Source organism: Triticum urartu, chromosome 2, assembly GCF_003073215.2.
Source record: "Triticum urartu cultivar G1812 chromosome 2, Tu2.1, whole genome shotgun sequence".
Lineage (NCBI taxonomy): Eukaryota > Viridiplantae > Streptophyta > Magnoliopsida > Poales > Poaceae > Triticum > Triticum urartu.
Genome location: NC_053023.1, coordinates 327,724,247 through 327,743,573, shown reverse-complemented (window position 1 = coordinate 327,743,573; position 19,327 = coordinate 327,724,247).

The window sequence follows — 19,327 nt, the reverse complement described above, 5'->3', positions numbered from 1 at the left end:
ACCGCGGACGGTAACCTCCATATCATCTTGGTATCGTGGTATCCCTCCATTGTTTATTCCCTTGCCATTGCATTGATAACCCCTAGCCCATTTTGCGTCACTTGCCTATGGAGACTAGCCATTTGAGTATTGCCAACAATGTTACTTGTGCACATTAGTGATCTACACCATACATTGCATACATACCATATCATATTGGTATCATATCATCTCGTGTGCCTCAAGTTTGTTCCCGCATATACAAAATTGCTATCTTGGTTTGTGCATTTCGCAAAGTGGCCATATACAAAAAAAAGAATAAGCTTTTAAGCAAAAGAGAAAGAGAAAGAAGCTTGTAAGCAATAGCCATAGCATCCACCACATTGCATAAGATTGTCTTATAAGATCATCTTGGATCATACCACCGGAACATCATACATATATAGCATACTTGGGATAGAAGTTGTTACATTTTGCATCTTATAGGTTGTGCACAAGTGTCCAATCCGCCTAGTGAGCAATCGTGCTAGCGTCTCTCTTGAGTTGTGCAACATGAGCGTTTTCCGTGGATTCCACATTTTGTGCTCATCCTTGGTTGCACGACCCCATTTATCTATCCGTGTGTGTGTGTTTCCGTGTGCCACATATTGCTATTGGTCTACTTGTTACACTTGCGAATTTGTGAATCTCTTTCAACATTATTGACTCTTGCTAACATTTTGCATTAAATTTTTGTGCCACTATCCTCACCGAGCTCCACCATAAGCCTTACTTGTGTAGGTGTGAGAAACCGACAAGAATTGGTACCAATTGTGTTATTTCCTTGTCCACATTGGAGTGATCATTGATCCACTTTCAACTTCGGTCAAGGTACATTTGGTATTCGTTCTTCTCTTTCTCCACTCATATTTGCTCGAATCTTGTGATGGATAGGCAAGGCATTTCATCTCCGGTCTTCCACAACAAGGACGGCGTGAACAACTACATCACCAAAGCGTCAATCTTTGATCTACAACGAAAAATGCAAGGCGCACAATCAAGACTGCGAGAGCGCATCGAGAACCTCTCCATCGACATTCGTCACTCCGAAGCGAGGAAAAGGGACTACATCGACAACAAGCTTTCCGCACAAAAGGAGGAGCAAGATGCAAGGATGGAGGAGATTCGGGCCTTGATCAAGTCTACTTCCCCTTCGTCATCTTCAAGGCGGCGGCAAGCACATCGATCCTCTTCGGAGCGCCCAAGCGACACAAGCGCAAGACGTCCACGTCCACATCTCCATGGCGACCACCATCACATTCGTGATCCACCTCGTCATGAAGGGCAAGTCACCTCCAAGCAACATGTGCACGACGACGACGACGAACGACATCTACTACGAGCTCAAGTGCGACAACGCCACCATCAACATGAAGATGCTCGAGATGCACCTTCCTACAAGTCCCAACAAGCCCTACTTCACGCCAAGTCCAAACTTCATGAGCACAAGAAAAGACCGCGAGATGAGCACCACCAAGACGGAGCTACGGCTACACCAACCACTTCGGCATCTTCGCCAAGTGCTATCAAGGAATCTTCGCCTTTGGACATACGGCATCTTCTCCTACTTCCCGTGAGTTCGCCCACATCAACATCTTCAACAACGAGGCGACCACCTACGAGCGAGGGCGACACTTCCATCTTCGGAATCCCCTCAAGGAAGATGGCCGAGCATGGGACAGTCCCTTCGGTCATGGAGACGAGCTATGAGGTGCCACATCATATGGGCCTCCTACAACAAGACGACGCCAAGAAGGTCGAGCAAGGGCCATCCCCTTCGACCACGGCAACGAGCACGAACCTCTTCAACAACATGAAGACAGCGCCCATATGATGTCCGAACCTCTTCAACAACATATATATGGAGAGGAAGAGGGGGGATTTCGTGGCCCTTGGAGGAGGGGTCTGAAACCAACCCTAACTCTTGTTTCCCCACACATACGGACTCTAAAAACAGCCTATACTTAAGTATTTCGAAAATACATGGGCCTGGCCCAATAATAAGGTGACGCAGCACCTAAAATAGCCTCTGGACGAAATTTATGAAGTGGCATCTTGTATATTTCGTCCAATGCTTCATGCACTCCTTATGGTGGCTTCAAAGTCCTGAAATCATCACTTGTAACTCCGTTCTTGACCCCCTTGCGCATGCCATCATCTCCATGCTTGAACTTGATCCAAGGTTCATCTTTCTTGTCCAAGCTAGGCCCTTCATTTGTAAGCAAAACAAATGTATCCAATTTAGGCAGCATCATATTCTCATGAACATTAGAATCGTTACCAAGAAACGAAAGTACCTGATAATTCAATTAGCGTGCGCGAGCTCTAGTAATTGGTCCAGTATGTATAACAGCAGGGGTTGTGGGTGTAACAATGGTATTGATGTCCTCATCAGGTACAGTTCTGAAATCATGGCACTCGGGCCTTGGTGACAGGCATTAAGCATAGCAAAGCCATAGCAACATCAATCTTATAACATAGTGGATACTAGGGATCAAACCCTAACAAAACTAACTCGATTACATGGTAAAGCTCATCCAACCCATCACCGTCTAGCAAGCCTACGATGGGATTACTCACGCACATCGGTGATCATCATGAAAATGGTGATGGAGGATGGTTGATGATGACGATGGCGACAGATTCCCCTCTCCGGAGCCCCGAACGGACTCCGGATCTGCCCTCCCGAGAAAAATCAGGGCTTGGCGGCGGCTCCGTATCGTAAAACATGATGAATCCTTCTCTCTAATTTTTTTCTCCCCGAACGTGAATATATTGAGTTGGAGTTGAAGTCGGTGGAGCTCCAGGGGGCCCACAAGGTCGGGTGGCGTGCACCAGGGGGGTGGGCGCGCCCCCACCCTTGTGGCCAGGGTGTGGGGCCCCTTCGGTTGATTCTTTCGCCAATATTTTTTATTAATTCAAAAAGTTATCTTCATGAAGTTTCAGGTCATTCCAAGAACTTTTTATTCTGCACAAAAATAACACAATGCCAATTCTGTTGAAAACAGCGTTAGTCCGGGTTAATTCCATTCAAATCATGCAAATTAGAGTCCAAAACAAGGGTAATAAAGTTTGGAAAAGTAGATACAACAGAGACGTATCAACTCCCCCAAGCTTAACCCATTGCTTGTCCTCAAGTAATTCAGTTGACAAACTGAAAGTGATAAAGAAAAACTTTTACAAACTCTGTTTGATCTTGTTGTTGCAAATATGTAAAGCCAACATTCAAGTTTTCAGCAAACATTATAAACTAACCATATTCACAATAACTTTTAGGTCTCACGTTTACTCATATCAATGGCATAATCAACTAGCGAGCAATAATAATAAATCTCGGATGACAACACTTTCTCAAAACAATCATGATATAATATAACAAGATGGTATCTCGCTAGCCCTTTCTGAGACCGCAAAACATAAATGCAAAGCACCCCTGAAGATCAAGGACTGACTAGACATTGTAATTCATGGTAAAAGAGATCTAGTCACAGACATACTCAATATAAGTTAATGGCAATGCATACAAATGACAGTGGTGCTCTCTAACTGGTGCTTTTTATAAGAGGATGATGACTCAGCAATAAAAGTAAATAGATAGGCCCTTCGCAGACGGAAGAAGGGATTTGCAGATGTGCTAGAGCTCGAGTTTTGAAATAGAGATAAATAATATTTTGACCGGCATGCTTTCATTATCAATATAACAACCAAGAGATCTCGGTATCTTCCATGCTACATACATTATAGGCGGTTCCCAAACAGAATGGTAAAGTTTATACTCCCCCACCACCAACAAGCACACTCCACGGCTGGTCCGAAACAACGGGCACCATCCAACTAACAATAGTCCTGGGGGAATTTTGTTTGCAATTATTTTGATTTGAATTGAGCATGGGACTGGGCATCCCGGTTACCCGCCATTTTCTCGTGAATGATGAGCGGAGTCCACTTATTGTGAGAATAACCCACCTAGCATGGAAGATATTTACAACCCTAGTTGGTACATGAGCGATTCGAGCATACAAAACATATTATCATTTGAAGGTTTAGAGTTTGGCACTTGCAAATTTACTTGGAACGGAAGGTAAACACCGCATATAGTAAGGTATGGTGGACTCATATGGAACAACTTCGGGTTTATGGAAGTGGATGCACACGCAGTATTCCCGCGTAGTGCAAGTGAAGGCTACAAAAAAGACTGGGAAGCGACCAACTAGAGAGCGACAACAGTCATAAACATGCATTGAGAGTAACCAACATTGAGTGCAAGCATGAGTAGGATATAAATCACCATGAACATAAATATCGTAGAGGCTATGTTGATTTCGTTTCAACTACATGAGTGAACATGTGCCAAGTCAAGCCACTCGAATCATTCAAAGGAGGATACCATCCTATCATACTACATCACAACCATTTTAATTTCCATGTTGGTACGCAAGGTAAACCATTATAAACTCCTAGCTAATTAAGTATGGCATGAGTAACTATAATCCCTAATTGTCATTGCAAACATGTTTCATTCATAATAGGCTGAATCGGGAACGATGAACTGATCATATTTACAAAAAAAAGATAGGTCGAGTTCATACCAGCTATTCCTCATCTCAATCATTTCATCATATATCGTCATTATTGCCTTTCACTTACACGGCCGAACGGTGTGGATAATAATAATAATAATAGTGCGCGTGCATTGGACTAAGCTGGAATCTGCAAACATTTATTCAAAGGAGAAGACAAGGTGATATGAACTCTTTATTAGATCAACAATAATGCATATGAGAGCCACTCAACATTTTCATCGTGGTCTTCTCCTCTCGACCCCCAAAGAAAAGAAAAGAATTTTGAAGAAACACACTAAAATATTTTTGGAGTTTTTGTTTTTCTGAAGAAAGTAAAACAAAACGAGAAAAACTATTAACACGGGCAAGCTCCCAACAAGCATAAGAAGAACAAGAAATATTTTTGGGTTTTCTTTTAATATTACAACTAAGCATGCATAGAAAGTAAGATAAAACTATTTGTTTTTGTTTTTGTTATTCTTAAGGTTAATCAAGCACACAAGAAGAAACTGGAAAAAGTTAATTAAACTAGAATGGATAATACAATGAAAAAGTATGAACACTAACAACTGAAATGAGTGTGTGAACATGAATGTAATGTTGGTGAGAAACACGTACTCCACCAATCTTATGCTTTTGGCCTAAGTTGGTCTAGGCCCATGGCTGGGCTGGCAGATATCCAAAGTTGTAGTCGGGGTTGTACTGAGATGCATCGGCCACTGCCTGAAGTGCTGCAGCATGGAGGCGAGTAGCCTCCGCTGTTATCTCATACTCGTTTGCTTCCTCTCTAGTTATAAAATATCACCATTTGCTTGAAAGTTAAAGAAAGCAGGAGCAGGAAGGGTAACAAGGATGGCGCGCCGTCTATCAAAGATTAGTCTGTACTGGAGGAACTATTTGTTCCTCTTAAGAAACCGGTAGCGTACCATAGCCTCCTAATCTAGAAATGTAGGTGGAAACTCAATATCATACCCCCTTATGGGTACACCCAAGTGGTTAGCTAAACGAGTTGCATAAATCCCACCAAATAAATCTCCATCATTAGCATTATGGTGTAATGATACGTCTCCGTCGTATCTATAATTTTTGATTGTTCCATGCCAATATTATTCAACTTTCATATACTTTTGGCAACTTTTTATACTATTTTTGGGACTAACATATTGATCCAGTGCCCAGTGCCAGTTCCTGTTTGTTGCATGTTTTTTTGTTTCGCAGAATATCCATATCAAACGGAGTCCAAACGGTATAAAAATTGACGGAGATTTTTTTGGAATATATATGATTTTTGGGAAGAAAAATCCACGCGAGACGATGCCCGAGGGGGCCACAAGGCAGGGGGGGCGCCCCAGGGGGGCAGGTGCACCCCTGACCCTCGTGGCCACCCCGTAAGGCGGTTGATGCCCTTCTTTCGCCACAAGAAAGCTAATATCAGGATAGAGACTGTGTTAAAATTTCAGCCCAATCGGAGTTACGGATCTTCGGGAATATAAGAAATAGTGAAAGGGTAGAATCTGAGAACGCGGAAACAGAGAGAGGCAGAGAGACAGATCCAATCTCGGAGGGGCTCTCGCCCCTCCCACGCCATGGAGACCATGACCAGAGGGGAAACCCTTCTCCCATCTAGGGAGAAGGTCAAGGAAGAAGAAGAATGAGGGGGGCTCTCTCCCCCTCGCTTCCGGTGGCGCCGGAGTGCCACCGGGGGCCATCATCATCACCGCAATCTTCACCAACAACTTCACCGCCATCATCACCAACTCTTCCCCCCTCTATGCAGCGGTGTAACCTCTCTTTTACCCGTTGTAATATCTACTTAAACATGGTGCTCAATGCTATATATTATTTCCCAATGATGTATGCCTATCCTATGATGTTTGAGTAGATTCGTTTTGTCCTATGGGCTATTTGATGATTGTGATTGGTTTGAGTTGCATGTTTTATTATTGGTGTTGTCCTATGGTGTTCTCCGTGTCGCGCAAGCGTGAGGGATCCCCGCTATAGGGTTTGCAATATGTTCATGATTTGCTTATGGTGGGTGGCGTGAGTGACAGAAGCATATACCCGAGTAAGTAGGTTGTTTGCGTATGGGATAAAGAGGACTTGATACTTTAATGCTATGGTTGGGTTTTACCTTAATGATCTTTAGTAGTTGCGGATGCTTGCTAGAGTTCCAATCATAAGTGCATAAGATCCAAGTATAGAAAGTATGTTAGCTTATGCCTCTCCCTCATATAAAATTGCAACAATGATTACCGGTCTAGTTGTCGGTTGCCTAGGGACAAATAACTTTCTCATAACAAAAAGCTTTTTACTAAAAGTAACTTAGTTGTGTCTTTATCTGAACAGACCCTACTTTTTATTTACATGCTCTTTATTATCTTGCAAACCTATCCAACAACACCTATAAAATACTTCTAGTTTCATACTTGTTCTAGGTAAAGCGAACGTCAAGCGTGCGTAGAGTTGTATCGGTGGTTGATAGAACTTGAGGGGATATTTGTTCTACCTTTAGCTCCTCGTTGTTCGACACTCTTACTTATCGAAAACTGTTGTGATCCCCTATACTTGTGGGTCATCAAGACCTTTTTCTGGCGCCGTTGCCGGGGAGCAATAGCGTGGGGTGAATATTCTCGTGTGTGCTTGTTTTCTTTATCACTAAGTATTTTTTTTTGCTGTTCTTAGTTGTTCTTTATCTTTAGTTATGGATATGGAACATGAAATACCAAAAAAAATAGGTGTACTTTCTGCTCATGGAGATGGGGAACCTCCTAAAACCCTCAATGCTGGTTATGTGAAAGATATTATGTACTACTTTAATAATCCTGAGAAAACCCCATTCAATTATGTAATGGGAGTAACGTTGGATCAACGTGAATACTTTAGGGATTACCGCTTGACACAAAAAGGGAAACTATTATGGGATCAAATTCATATATTGAAGTGGTATGCTAGGCAACTATGCTTGAGATATGATTATACTTGTTGCTCTAGGATGAAGGCTCCACACCTTCCCTTTTTATGTGAATTTAATGATAATAAAACCTTAGATTCTTATGCTAATGGTATATATGATTACTATGATGTGGAACAAATAGAAGAATTTGTTGCTTTTATGGGTGCTTATGAAATTGAATCTATGTTTAAAGAGTTTGAAGATTTTGATGATTCGGTTTATAGACCTGAAAATTTAGCTATCCTTAGATATTGCTATGAGAATTATGAATACAATTCCGATATTAATGCACTTATTGAGAAAGTCTCCGCTATCCAAGAAGAGACTAATATTTTGCAGGAATCTATGGAAGAAGAAATTGATGAAACTGTGAGCTCATTGGATGAAAAAGATGATGAGGAGAGCGAAGAACAAAAGGAGGAAGAGCGGATTGATCACCCGTGCCCACCTTCTAATGAGAGTAACTCTTCAACCCATACATTGTTTAATTTTCCTTCATGCTTACCTGTAGCGACCCGACCTTAGATGGTCAAGTCTCTGTGTTTCAGTGTCATCCCTGGATCGATAATGCTGACACACACAGTACTCGAAGGATTTATAATAGAGTAGCAATCACACACTTATTACATCGAATGTCTCAAGAGAGAACTTATTACAATAATATGGCTTAAGGCCATCTAATACGATAACAGCGGAAGGCTTGGAAGATAAAGTGAGTCCATCAACTCCAACGGCATAGCTGAGCTGCACGGCAACGACCTAACGAACCTTACTCCTCGTCTGAAAAGTCTGCAACATAATATGTTGCAGCCCGAAAACGGGTCAACACATGGAATATGTTGGAAACATAACACAGTAGAGCAAGAACAAAATAATGCTATCACTATATGCATATATGGCTGGTGGAAAGCTCTATGGTTTATAGTTTTTGCGAAAAGCCAATTTTTCCCTACAACAAAGGAATAGATTTTAATTTTACTATCATGGTAGTTGAAACGTCATTGAGAAGGTTCCTCCAACTCAATCCCAATTAAAGTGATTAACAACCCAACAATATTAATTAAACATGATGAGATACATGTGATAACCCAGATACTAGATACTCAAGAATTGTCCATAACCGGGGACACCGCTAACCATGATTAGATTGTACACTCTGCAGAGGTTTGCACACTTTTCCCCACAAGACTCGATCTCCTCCGTTGGATTTCTTGCACTACATGGTGTTTGAGAAACGGATGACCGAGACACAGTCTTTCAGAAACATTAACACTCTACTCTGGACAGACCATACCAAACCTACATCCCACTACCTGCTGATCTGCCTCTTCAAGAGCTTCACGTAACTTACTCAACTATGCTAGAGCCCATAATAGCTTGTGGCTGCACACGGAAGTTTCTAGCATGAATCATCTCAGTTCCCTTTGAGCCTGGGTGCCGGTCCATAGGAAGATCACACGGGTACTCCGGGATTTCCAAAAAAATACAGGCAACACTGGGTACTCCAGGTGCCTCAATCCACCCAGTTGTTTGATTAAGTTGCCACCTTAAGTTGAACCATTAATTTGACAATCTCACATCTGTCATGGATTTCACTCAAACCCAAACCACGTCTACGAGCATAGCATAGCATAGTAATATAAGCAACACGTAGAGTAACTCCCAAGGGTTTGAATGTAACAGGGCAATAGGTTTTACCTCATCAACTACTTCCCAACCCACAAGTTAATGACATCCTAATCATGCAATGTTTGAGGATTGGAACTAATGCATAAAAACTGGGTGATAAAGGGGTATGATCAAAGTGTTACTTGCCTTGCTGACGATCTGCGAAACCTAGGGACTCGTAGTAGCACGCTTCGCACTCCGGGTGTTCTATCGCAAGCAAACAATAGCATACAAAAGTAATAAGCAACGATGCACAAGCAAAACTCAAATAAAAGAGGTTGACCAGAAAGTTCAAATTAAGAACTCCGGTTCGCAAAAAGAATCAAACCAAATGGAGCAACGAAACTCAAACAGCGAAAGAAAGAAGCTTCGTTTACTAATCTGAAACTAGGTCAAATTTTACAGTAGAGAAAACTTGTTTGAGTTGGTTAAACAGAAAGAGCGTTTCGAGATGAAACTCTAGGCGCTTGAATCGCCTAATTCCGACTAACGAGCGAAAAGATAAACAGAAACTAAGATCGGATCAGAAATCGCGATCAGAGAAAATCACGGAATAAATCCGATAAAAGAAAACTGACGAACAGACTAACGAACGAGTGTTCGTTAGCTGTATCTAACAGGCGAAGAACCTTTCATTAAAACGAACGTTCGGACGAACATCCGCTAACTAGAAGAACCAAGAAAAACCGGCGAATCCGAAAAAAACATCTAGGGTTTCTAAAAAATGAACGGTTTTATATTAAAAAAACCGGCGGCGGAGTCCGGTGACTACCTCCGACGAGGCGAGGTGCGGCGGCGGGGCGGCGGCTCGCGAGGGCGGCGGCGGCGTTCGGCGGCGGCGGCTAGGCGCGGCGCGGGGCGGCGGTGGCTGTGGGGGTGGGGGGCTTTAGCGACGCGTATATAAAGGGGCGGGGCGGGGCGGCTTGGAGGAGGGGCCAAGGCGGCGGCGGTGGAGTCCGGCTCGGAATCCTCGTCCGAGTCGGCGGCGGCGGCGCGTGCGCGGGGAAGGCGGCGGCGGCCTGGCTCGGCTGGGCCTTAGGCCCAGTCGGGCGCGGGAACTTTTTTTCAAAAAAATAATAATTTCGCCAACCGAAATAAAATCCTAGAAAAATAAATAAAAATCTAAAAATGCCAAAATAAATTTTCACCATCTAAATAAAATATTTAGAACGAGATGAACATTTTCTTGGCCCTAAAATGCAATTTTGAAAAACATGCAATTTTTCTAATGCAAACAAAATTGCAATAAAATCCAAGTAAAACAAATATTTGATTTTAATACTTTCCTCCAATATTTCATTTATTTTGGAGAAGTCATATTATCTCCTCTCTTGTATTTTAATATGAAATATTTTCGGAGAGAAAAATAATTAAAACCAAAATCCTCGTTTCAAAATTTGATAAAAGAATCAAATATGAAAACCGGGAAATCCCCAACTCTCTCCGAGGGTCCTTGAGTTGCTTAGGATTTCGAGGATTATGGAACGGAAAAGCAATAAAACATGATATGCAATGATTATCTAATGTATAACATTCCAAATTTAAAATTTGGGATATTACATTACTGAAGGATGAATGCTATGATAATTGCTATGATCCCGTTGATTCTTTTGAAATATCCCTTTTTGATGATGCTTGCTATGCTTGTGGTCAAGATGCCAATATGAATTATGCTTATGGAGATGAACTTGCTATAGTTCCTTATGTTAAACATGAAATTGTTGCTATTGCACCCACGCATGATAGTCCTATTATCTTTTTGAATTCTCCCGACTACACTATATCGGAGAAATTTGCTCTTACTAAGGATTATATTGATGGATTGCGTTTTACTGTTACACATGATGATTTTGATAGATATAATATGCATGTGCTTGCTGCTCCTACTTGCAATTATTATGGGAGAGGAACTATATCTCCACCTCTCTATGTTTCCAATATGATAAAATTGCAAGAAACTGTTTATACTATGCATTGGCCTTTACTATGTGTGCATAAATTGTTCTTTTATGACATGCCGATGCATAGGAAGAGAGTTAGGCTTCATTGTTGCATGATATATGTTACTTTGTGCTCACCACTAAATTACAAATCATTGCTAATTCAAATTGGCTTTGATATACCTTGGGATCCGGGTGGATTCATTACTTCAGCACTATATGCCTAGCTTAATGGCTTTAAAGAAAGCACTGCCAGGGAGACAATCCGGAAGTTTTAGAGAGTCATTTATTTCTATTGAGTGCTTTCATATAGTTTTAAAACAACAAAAATAAAGAGGGGAACCCAAAACTTTTTCAAAAAGGAAAGCGAAAGTGGGAAAGACAAGCATTGTTGAAGTGGGAGAGCTCCTTGAACTTTGTTCATGCTCACAGAAAATTTGTGAATCTTGATTACAGAAACTTTTCACTAAAAATAATTATCCCCTTGTACAATTCCATTGTATTATAAAAATAATGTGCCAAGGTTTGCCTTTAGGATGTTTACTTTGCTTGTTGGTTTGTACGGTGTAGGACAGAAACTTTGGTTGTAGTGCGTGATTTTACATTTTGAGTTGGAATGCCAAATGGTTCTAATTCTTTCTGCACTGTCTTCCTATACAAATTTTTTATTTTTCATAATTTTGGTAGAATTTTTCAAGTATCATAAGTATGGTGAATGTTCAGATTGTTACAGACTGTTCTGTTTTAGACAGATTCTGTTTTTGATGCATAGTTTGCTTGTTTTGATGAAACTAACGATTTATATCAGTGGATTAAGCCATGAAAAAGTTATACTACAGTAGACACAATGCCAAAACAAAATATGAATTGGTTTTCTACAGTACTTAGAGTAGTGATTTGCTTTATTATACTAAGGATCTTACCGAGTTTTCTATTGAAGTTTTGTGTGGATGAAGTGTTCGATGATCGAGAAGGTCTCGATGTGAGAAGAAGGAAGAGAGGCAAGAGCTCAAGCTTGGGGATGCCCGAGGCACCCCAAGTAAACATTCAAGGAGACTCAAGCGTCTAAGCTTGGGGATGCCCCGGAAGGCATCCCCTCTTTCCTCAACAAGTATCGGTATGTTTTCGGATCCGTTTCGTTCATGCGATATGTGCAATCTTGGAGCGTCTTTTGCATTTAGTTTTCATTTTCTTTTATGCACCATGCTGGTATGAGATAGTCCTTGGTTGATTTATAGAATACTCTATGCACTTCACTTATATCTTTTGAGTATGGCTTTATAGAATGCTTCATGTGCTTCACTTATATCATTTGAAGCTTGGATTGCCTGTTTCTCTTTACATAGAAAACCGCCATTTGTAGAATGCTCTTTTGCTTCACTTATATTTGTTAGAGCGTGGGCATATCTTTTGTAGAAAGAATTAAACTCTCTTGCTTCACTTATATCTACTTAGAGAGATGACAGGAATTGGTCATTCACATGGTTAGTCATAAAATCCTACATAAAACTTGTAGATCACTGAATATGATATGTTTGATTCCTTGCAATAGTTTTGCGATATAAAGATGGTGATATTAGAGTCATGCTAGTGGGTAGTTGTGGATTAGTAGAAATACTTGTGTTGAGGTTTGTGATTCCCGTAGCATGCACGTATGGTGAACCGTTATGTAACGAAGTCGGAGCATGATTTATTTATTGATTGTCTTCCTTATGAGTGGCAGTCGGGACGAGTGATGGTTTTTTCCTACCAATCTATCCCCCTAGGGGCATGCGTAGTAGTACTTTGCTTCGAGGGCTAATAAACTTTTGCAATAAGTATGTGAGTTCTTTATGACTAATGTTGAGTCCATGGATTATACGCACTCTCACCCTTCCATCATGGCTAGCCTCTCTAGTATTGCGCAACTTTCGCCGGTACCATAAACCCACCATATACCTTCCTCAAAACAGCCACCATACCTACCGATCATGGCATTTCCATAGCCATTCTGAGATATATTGCCATGCAACTCTCCATCATCATCATATACATGACTTGAGCATTCATTGTCATATTGCTTTGCATGATCGTAAGATAGCTAGCATGATGTTTTCATGGCTTGTCCGTTTTTGATGTCATTGCTACGCTAGATCATTGCACATCCCGGTGCACTGTCGGAGGCATTCATATAGAGTCATATCTTTGTTCTAGTATCGAGTTGTAAGTAAATAAAAGTGTGATGATCATCATTATTAGAGCATTGCCCCAATGAGGAAAGGATGATGGAGACTATGATTCCCCCACAAGTCGGGATGAGACTCCGGACGAAAAAAAGGAGAAAGGCCAAAAAAAGAGAAGGCCCAAAAAAATTTAAAAAAAAATGAGAGAAAAAGAGAGAAGGGGCAATGTTACTATCCTTTTACCACACTTGTGCTTCAAAGTAGCACCATGTTCTTCATATAGAGAGTCTCTTGCGTTATCACTTTCATATACTAGTGGGAATTTTCATTATAGAACTTGGCTTGTATATTCTGATGATGGGCTTCCTCAAATGCCCGAGGTCTTCATGAGCAAGCAAGTTGGATGCACACCCACTTAGTTTTTAGTCTGAGCTTTCATACACTTATAGCTCTTAGTGCATCCGTTGCATGGCAATCCCTACTCACTCACATTGATATCTATTGATGGTCATCTCCATAGCCCGTTGATACGCCTAGTTGATGTGAGACTATCTTCTCCTTTTTGTCTTCTCCACAACCACCATTCTATTCCACCTATAGTGCTATATCCATGGCTCACGCTCATGTATTGCGTGAGGGTTGAAAATGCTGAAGCGCGTTAAAAGGTATGAACCAATTGCTCGGCTTGTCATCGGGGTTGTGCATGATGTGAATATTTTGTGTGGTGAAGATGGAGCATAGCCAGACTATATGATTTTGTAGGGATAACTTTCTTTGGCCTTGTTATTTTGAAAAGACATGATTGCTTTATTAGTGGACTTGAAGTATTATTGTTTTTATGTCAAACGATAGACTATTGCTTTGAATCACTCGTGTCTTAATATTCATGCCATGATTAGATTACATGATCAAGATTATGCTAGGTAGCATTCCACATCAAAAATTATCTTTTTTATCATTTACCTACTCGAGGATGAGCAGGAATTAAGCTTGGGATGCTGATATGTCTCCGTCGTATCTATAATTTTTGATTGTTCCATGCCAATATTATTCAACTTTCATATACTTTTGGCAACTTTTTATACTATTTTTGGGACTAACATATTGATCCAGTGCCCAGTGCCAGTTCCTGTTTGTTGCATGTTTTTTTGTTTCACGAAATATCTATACCAAACGGAGTCCAAACGGGATAAAAACTGATGGAGATTTTTTTGGAATATATATGATTTTTGGGAAGAAAAATCCACGCGAGACGATGCCCGAGGGGGCCACGAGGCAGGGGGCGCGCCCCTGACCCTCGTGGCCACCCTGTAAGGTGGTTGATGCCCTTCTTTCACTGCAAGAAAGAAAATATTCGGATAGAGATCGTGTTAAAATTTCAGCCCAATCGGAGTCACGGATCTCCGGGAATATAAGAAACGGTGAAAGGGTAGAATCTGAGAACGCAGAAACAGAGAGAGGCAGAGAGACAGATCCAATCTCGGAGGGGCTCTCGCCCCTCCCACGCCATGGAGACCATGGACCAGAGGGGAAACCCTTCTCCCATCTAGGGAGAAGGTCAAGGAAGAAGAAGAAGGGGGGCTCTCTCCCCCTCGCTTCCGATGGCGCCGGAGTGCCACCGGGGGCCATCATCATCACCGCAATCTTCACCAACAACTTCACCGCCATCATCACCAACTCTTCCCCCCTCTATGCAGCGGTGTAACCTCTCTTTTACCCGCTGTAATCTCTACTTAAACATGGTGCTCAATGCTATATATTATTTCCCAATGATATATGGCTATCCTATGATGTTTGAGTAGATTCGTTTTGTCCTATGGGCTATTTGATGATTGTGATTGGTTTGAGTTGCATGTTTTATTATTGGTGTTGTCCTATGGTGCTCTCCGTGTCGCGCAAGCGTGAGGGATCCCCGTTGTAGGGTTTGCAATATGTTCATGATTTGCTTATGGTGGGTGGCGTGAGTGACAGAAGCATATACCCGAGTAAGTAGGTTGTTTGCGTATGGGATAAAGAGGACTTGATACTTTAATGCTATGGTTGGGATTTACCTTAATGATCTTTAGTACTTGCGGATGCCTGCTAGAGTTCCAATCATAAGTGCATATGATCCAAGTAGAGAAAGTATGTTAGCTTATGCCTCTCCCTCATATAAAATTGCAACAATGATTACCGGTCTAGTTGTCGGTTACCTAGGGACAAATAACTTTCTTGTAACAAAAAGCTCTTTACTAAAACTAACTTAGTTGTGTCTTTATCTAAACAGCCCCTACTTTTTATTTACATGCTCTTTATTATCTTGCAAACCTATCCAACAACACCTACAAAATACTTCTAGTTTCATACTTGTTCTAGGTAAAGCGAACGTCAAGCGTGCGTAGAGTTGTATCAGTGGTCGATAGAACTTGAGGGGATATTTGTTCTACCTTTAGCTCCTCGTTGTTCGACACTCTTACGTATCGAAAACTGTTGCGATCCCCTATACTTGTGGGTTATCAACCTCCTAGTAATAATAGCCCCCAAGTTATATCGCTTATCGCCTAAAACCGCACATTTGAGGACACTAAGATCTGGAACACAAAGGTGGTAATGCTCGTGTTTACCATTAATGCATCTTCCTACAAAGAAAGCAAAGTAGTGTATGGCAGGAAAGTGAATGCTCCCTATGGTAGCTTGTGTGATATTTCTAGTTTCTCCAACAGTGATGCTAGCAAGGAAATCATTACATTCAGATTTATGAGGCTCACTAAGACTACCCCGTTGCGGAATTTTGCATGCATCACAAAAGTCTTCTAGGTCCATGGTATAATATTCATCATAAAGATCAAATAGGATAGTATGAGTATTACACTTAGATGAAAACTCAAACCTCCGAACGAAGGAATCGGTAAGATAATAATACTGTAAGCACTTGTCTGATAAGAAATCCTCAAGGCTAGCATTTTGTATGTACGCATAGAACTCATCCTTGAAACCCGCATGATCCATAAATTCATCCAACGATCATTCACATGGCTTCACTTGAGCTTCCCTTGGTGGTTCAGGGTCTAGTTCACGTATCGCACGCCTCGGTGCTTGCTTCCTTGAAGAACCACCTTGCTACATTCTCCTAGACATTTTTATTTCTCCGAAAAATTTCTGAAACTTTTAGTGACTCAAAATAAAAGTGAACCAAACTCAACAAAATTGATAGCAACTACTCCTACAAGTGCCTAGAGGCCATATCATGCATCAACACTACTTTGGACCATATAAATTTGACATGCAAGCTCAAGAACAAGGTCACCACAGCAGAAAAAAATATCAATGAATAAAGCACTAGAACAAAAACTAATTAGACCATTGGAGTAGTCACATATCGAAGAACAATCCCCCAAAGCAGTTTTGTGAATGGAGCTTTGAGCAGGGAGATCGAAAATGGCAGCAAGATGAGCAAGAACACGAGTTTGAGCTAAGGAGTGATTTTTTCTGGAGGAAGAAGGAGTGGATTGGTGCTGGAATAAGTGGAGGGGGCCACATGGGGCCCACAAGGTCAGGGGCGCGCCTTAGGGGGGGTGGGCGCGCCCTCCACCCTTGTGGCTAGCTGGTGAGGCCCCCTAATGTGTGTTCACTGCCAGAAATTCTTAAATATTCTATAAAAAATCATACTAAATTTTTAGAGCATTTGGAGAACTTTTATTTTCGAGACATCTTTTTATTACATGGATAATTCAGAAAACAGACAAAAAATACTAATTTTGCTTTATTTAATCTAATTTACAGAAATTAAAAGATGCGTACACAGAGTTGTGCTTTCTAGATTCATCCATCTCATGCTCATCAAAAGGAATCCATTAACAAGGTTGATCAAGTCTTATTAACAAACTTCTTCCGAATGACATGAAACCGGAGAATTTTCGAATAACACTAGGTTACCTCAGTAGAGATATGCATTTCCCCAACAATAAGAATATCATATTTCTTTTTGACAGTAGGTAGAGGGAATTCAAAACCTCCAATAGTAATAGTTGAAAATTTTCCAATAAAATTGATACTATGAACTTGAGATTGTTCCTCGGAAAGTGTATTGTATGCTCATTACCATTAACATGAAAGGTGACATTGCCTTTGTTGCAATCAATAACAGCCCCTGCAGTATTCAAAAAGGGTCTACCAAGGATGATCGACATACTGTCGTCCTCAGGAATATCAAGAATGACAAAGTCCGTTAAGATAGTAACATTTGCAACCACAACAAGTACATCCTCACAAATATCGATGGCTATATCAGTTGATTTATCAGCCATTTGCAAAGAGATTTCAGTAGGTGTCAACTTATTCAAATCGAGTCTACGATATAAAGAGAAAAGCATAACACTAACACCGGTTCCAAGATCACGTAAAGCAGTTTTAACATAGTTTCTTTTAATGGAGCATGGTATAGTTGGTACTCCTGGATCTCCAAGTTTCTTTGGTATTCCACCCTTAAAAGTGTAATTAGCAAGCATGGTGGAAATTTCAGCTTCCAGTATCTTTATTTTATTTGTAGCAATCTCTTTCATATACTTAGCATAAGGAGGCATTTTAAGCATATCAGTCAAACGCATACGCAAAAAGATAGGTCTAATCATTTTTGCAAAGCGCTCAAAATCCTCATCATCCTTTTTCTTGGATGGCTTAGGAGGAAAGGGCATGGGTTTCTGAACCCATGGTTCTCTTTCTTTACCATGTTTCCTAGCGACGAAGTCTCTCTTCTCCTAACGTTGATTCTTTGACTGTGGGTTATCAAGATCAATAGCAGGTTCTATCTCTACATCATTATCATTACTAGGTTGAGCATCAACATGAACATCATTATTAACATTATCACTAGGTTCATGTTCATCACCAGATTGTGTCTCAGCATCAGAAAAAGAAATATTGTTGGGATTCTCAGGTGTGTCTATAGCAGGGTCACTAGAAGCATGCAAAGTCCTATCAGTTTTCTTCTTCTTTCTATTACTAGGACTAGGTGCATCAGTATTAGTTCTCTGAGAATCCTGACCAAGTCTCTTAGGATGTCCCTCGGGATACAAAGGTTCCTGGGTCATTTTACCACCTCTAGTCATAACCCTAAAAACATTATCAGTATTCTTATTATTCAACTCATTAAGCAAATCATCATGTGCCTTAAGTACTTGTTCTACTTGAGTTGTAACCACGGAAGCATGTTTACTAATAAGCTTAAGATCATTAACGGTTCTACTCATATAATCACCCAAGTGGTCAAGCACGTAAGCATTACGTTTCAATTGTCTACTAACATAAGCATTGAAATTTTCTTATTTAACAATAAAATTATCAAACTCATCCAAGCATTGACTAGCAGACTTATTATGAGGAATATCACCTTCATCAAATCTACGGAGAGAGCTTACCTCTACTACCTGTGTTGGGTAATCAAGACCATGTATTTCTTCAATAGGTGGTAGATTCTTAACATCTTCAGCTTTAATACTTTTTTCTTTCATAGATTTCTTTGCCTCTTGCATATCTTCAGGACTGAGAAATAGAATACCCCTTTTCTTCGGAGTTGTCTTCGAAGTTGGTTCAGGAAGTGTCCAATCATTATCACTACTCAATATATTATTCAATAGCAATTCAGCTTGCTCAACAGTTCTTTCCCTGAAAACACAACCAGCACAACTATCCAGGTGGTCTCTCGAAGCATCGGTTAGTCCATTATAAAAGATATCAAGTATTTCATTTTTCTTGAGAGGATGATCAGGCAAAGCATTAAGTAATTGGAGAAGCCTCCCCCAAGCTTGTGGGAGACTCTCTTCTTCAATTTGCACAAAATTAAACATTTCCTTCAAAGCAGCTTGTTTCTTATGAGCAAGGAATATTTTGCAGAGAAGTAATATATCATATCATGGGAACTACGCACACAACCAGGAGCAAGAGAATTAAACCATAACTTAGCATCACCCTTTAATGAGAAAGGAAACAATTTGAGAATATAGTAATAGTGATTTTTTCCTCATGAGCAAATAGGGTGGCTATATC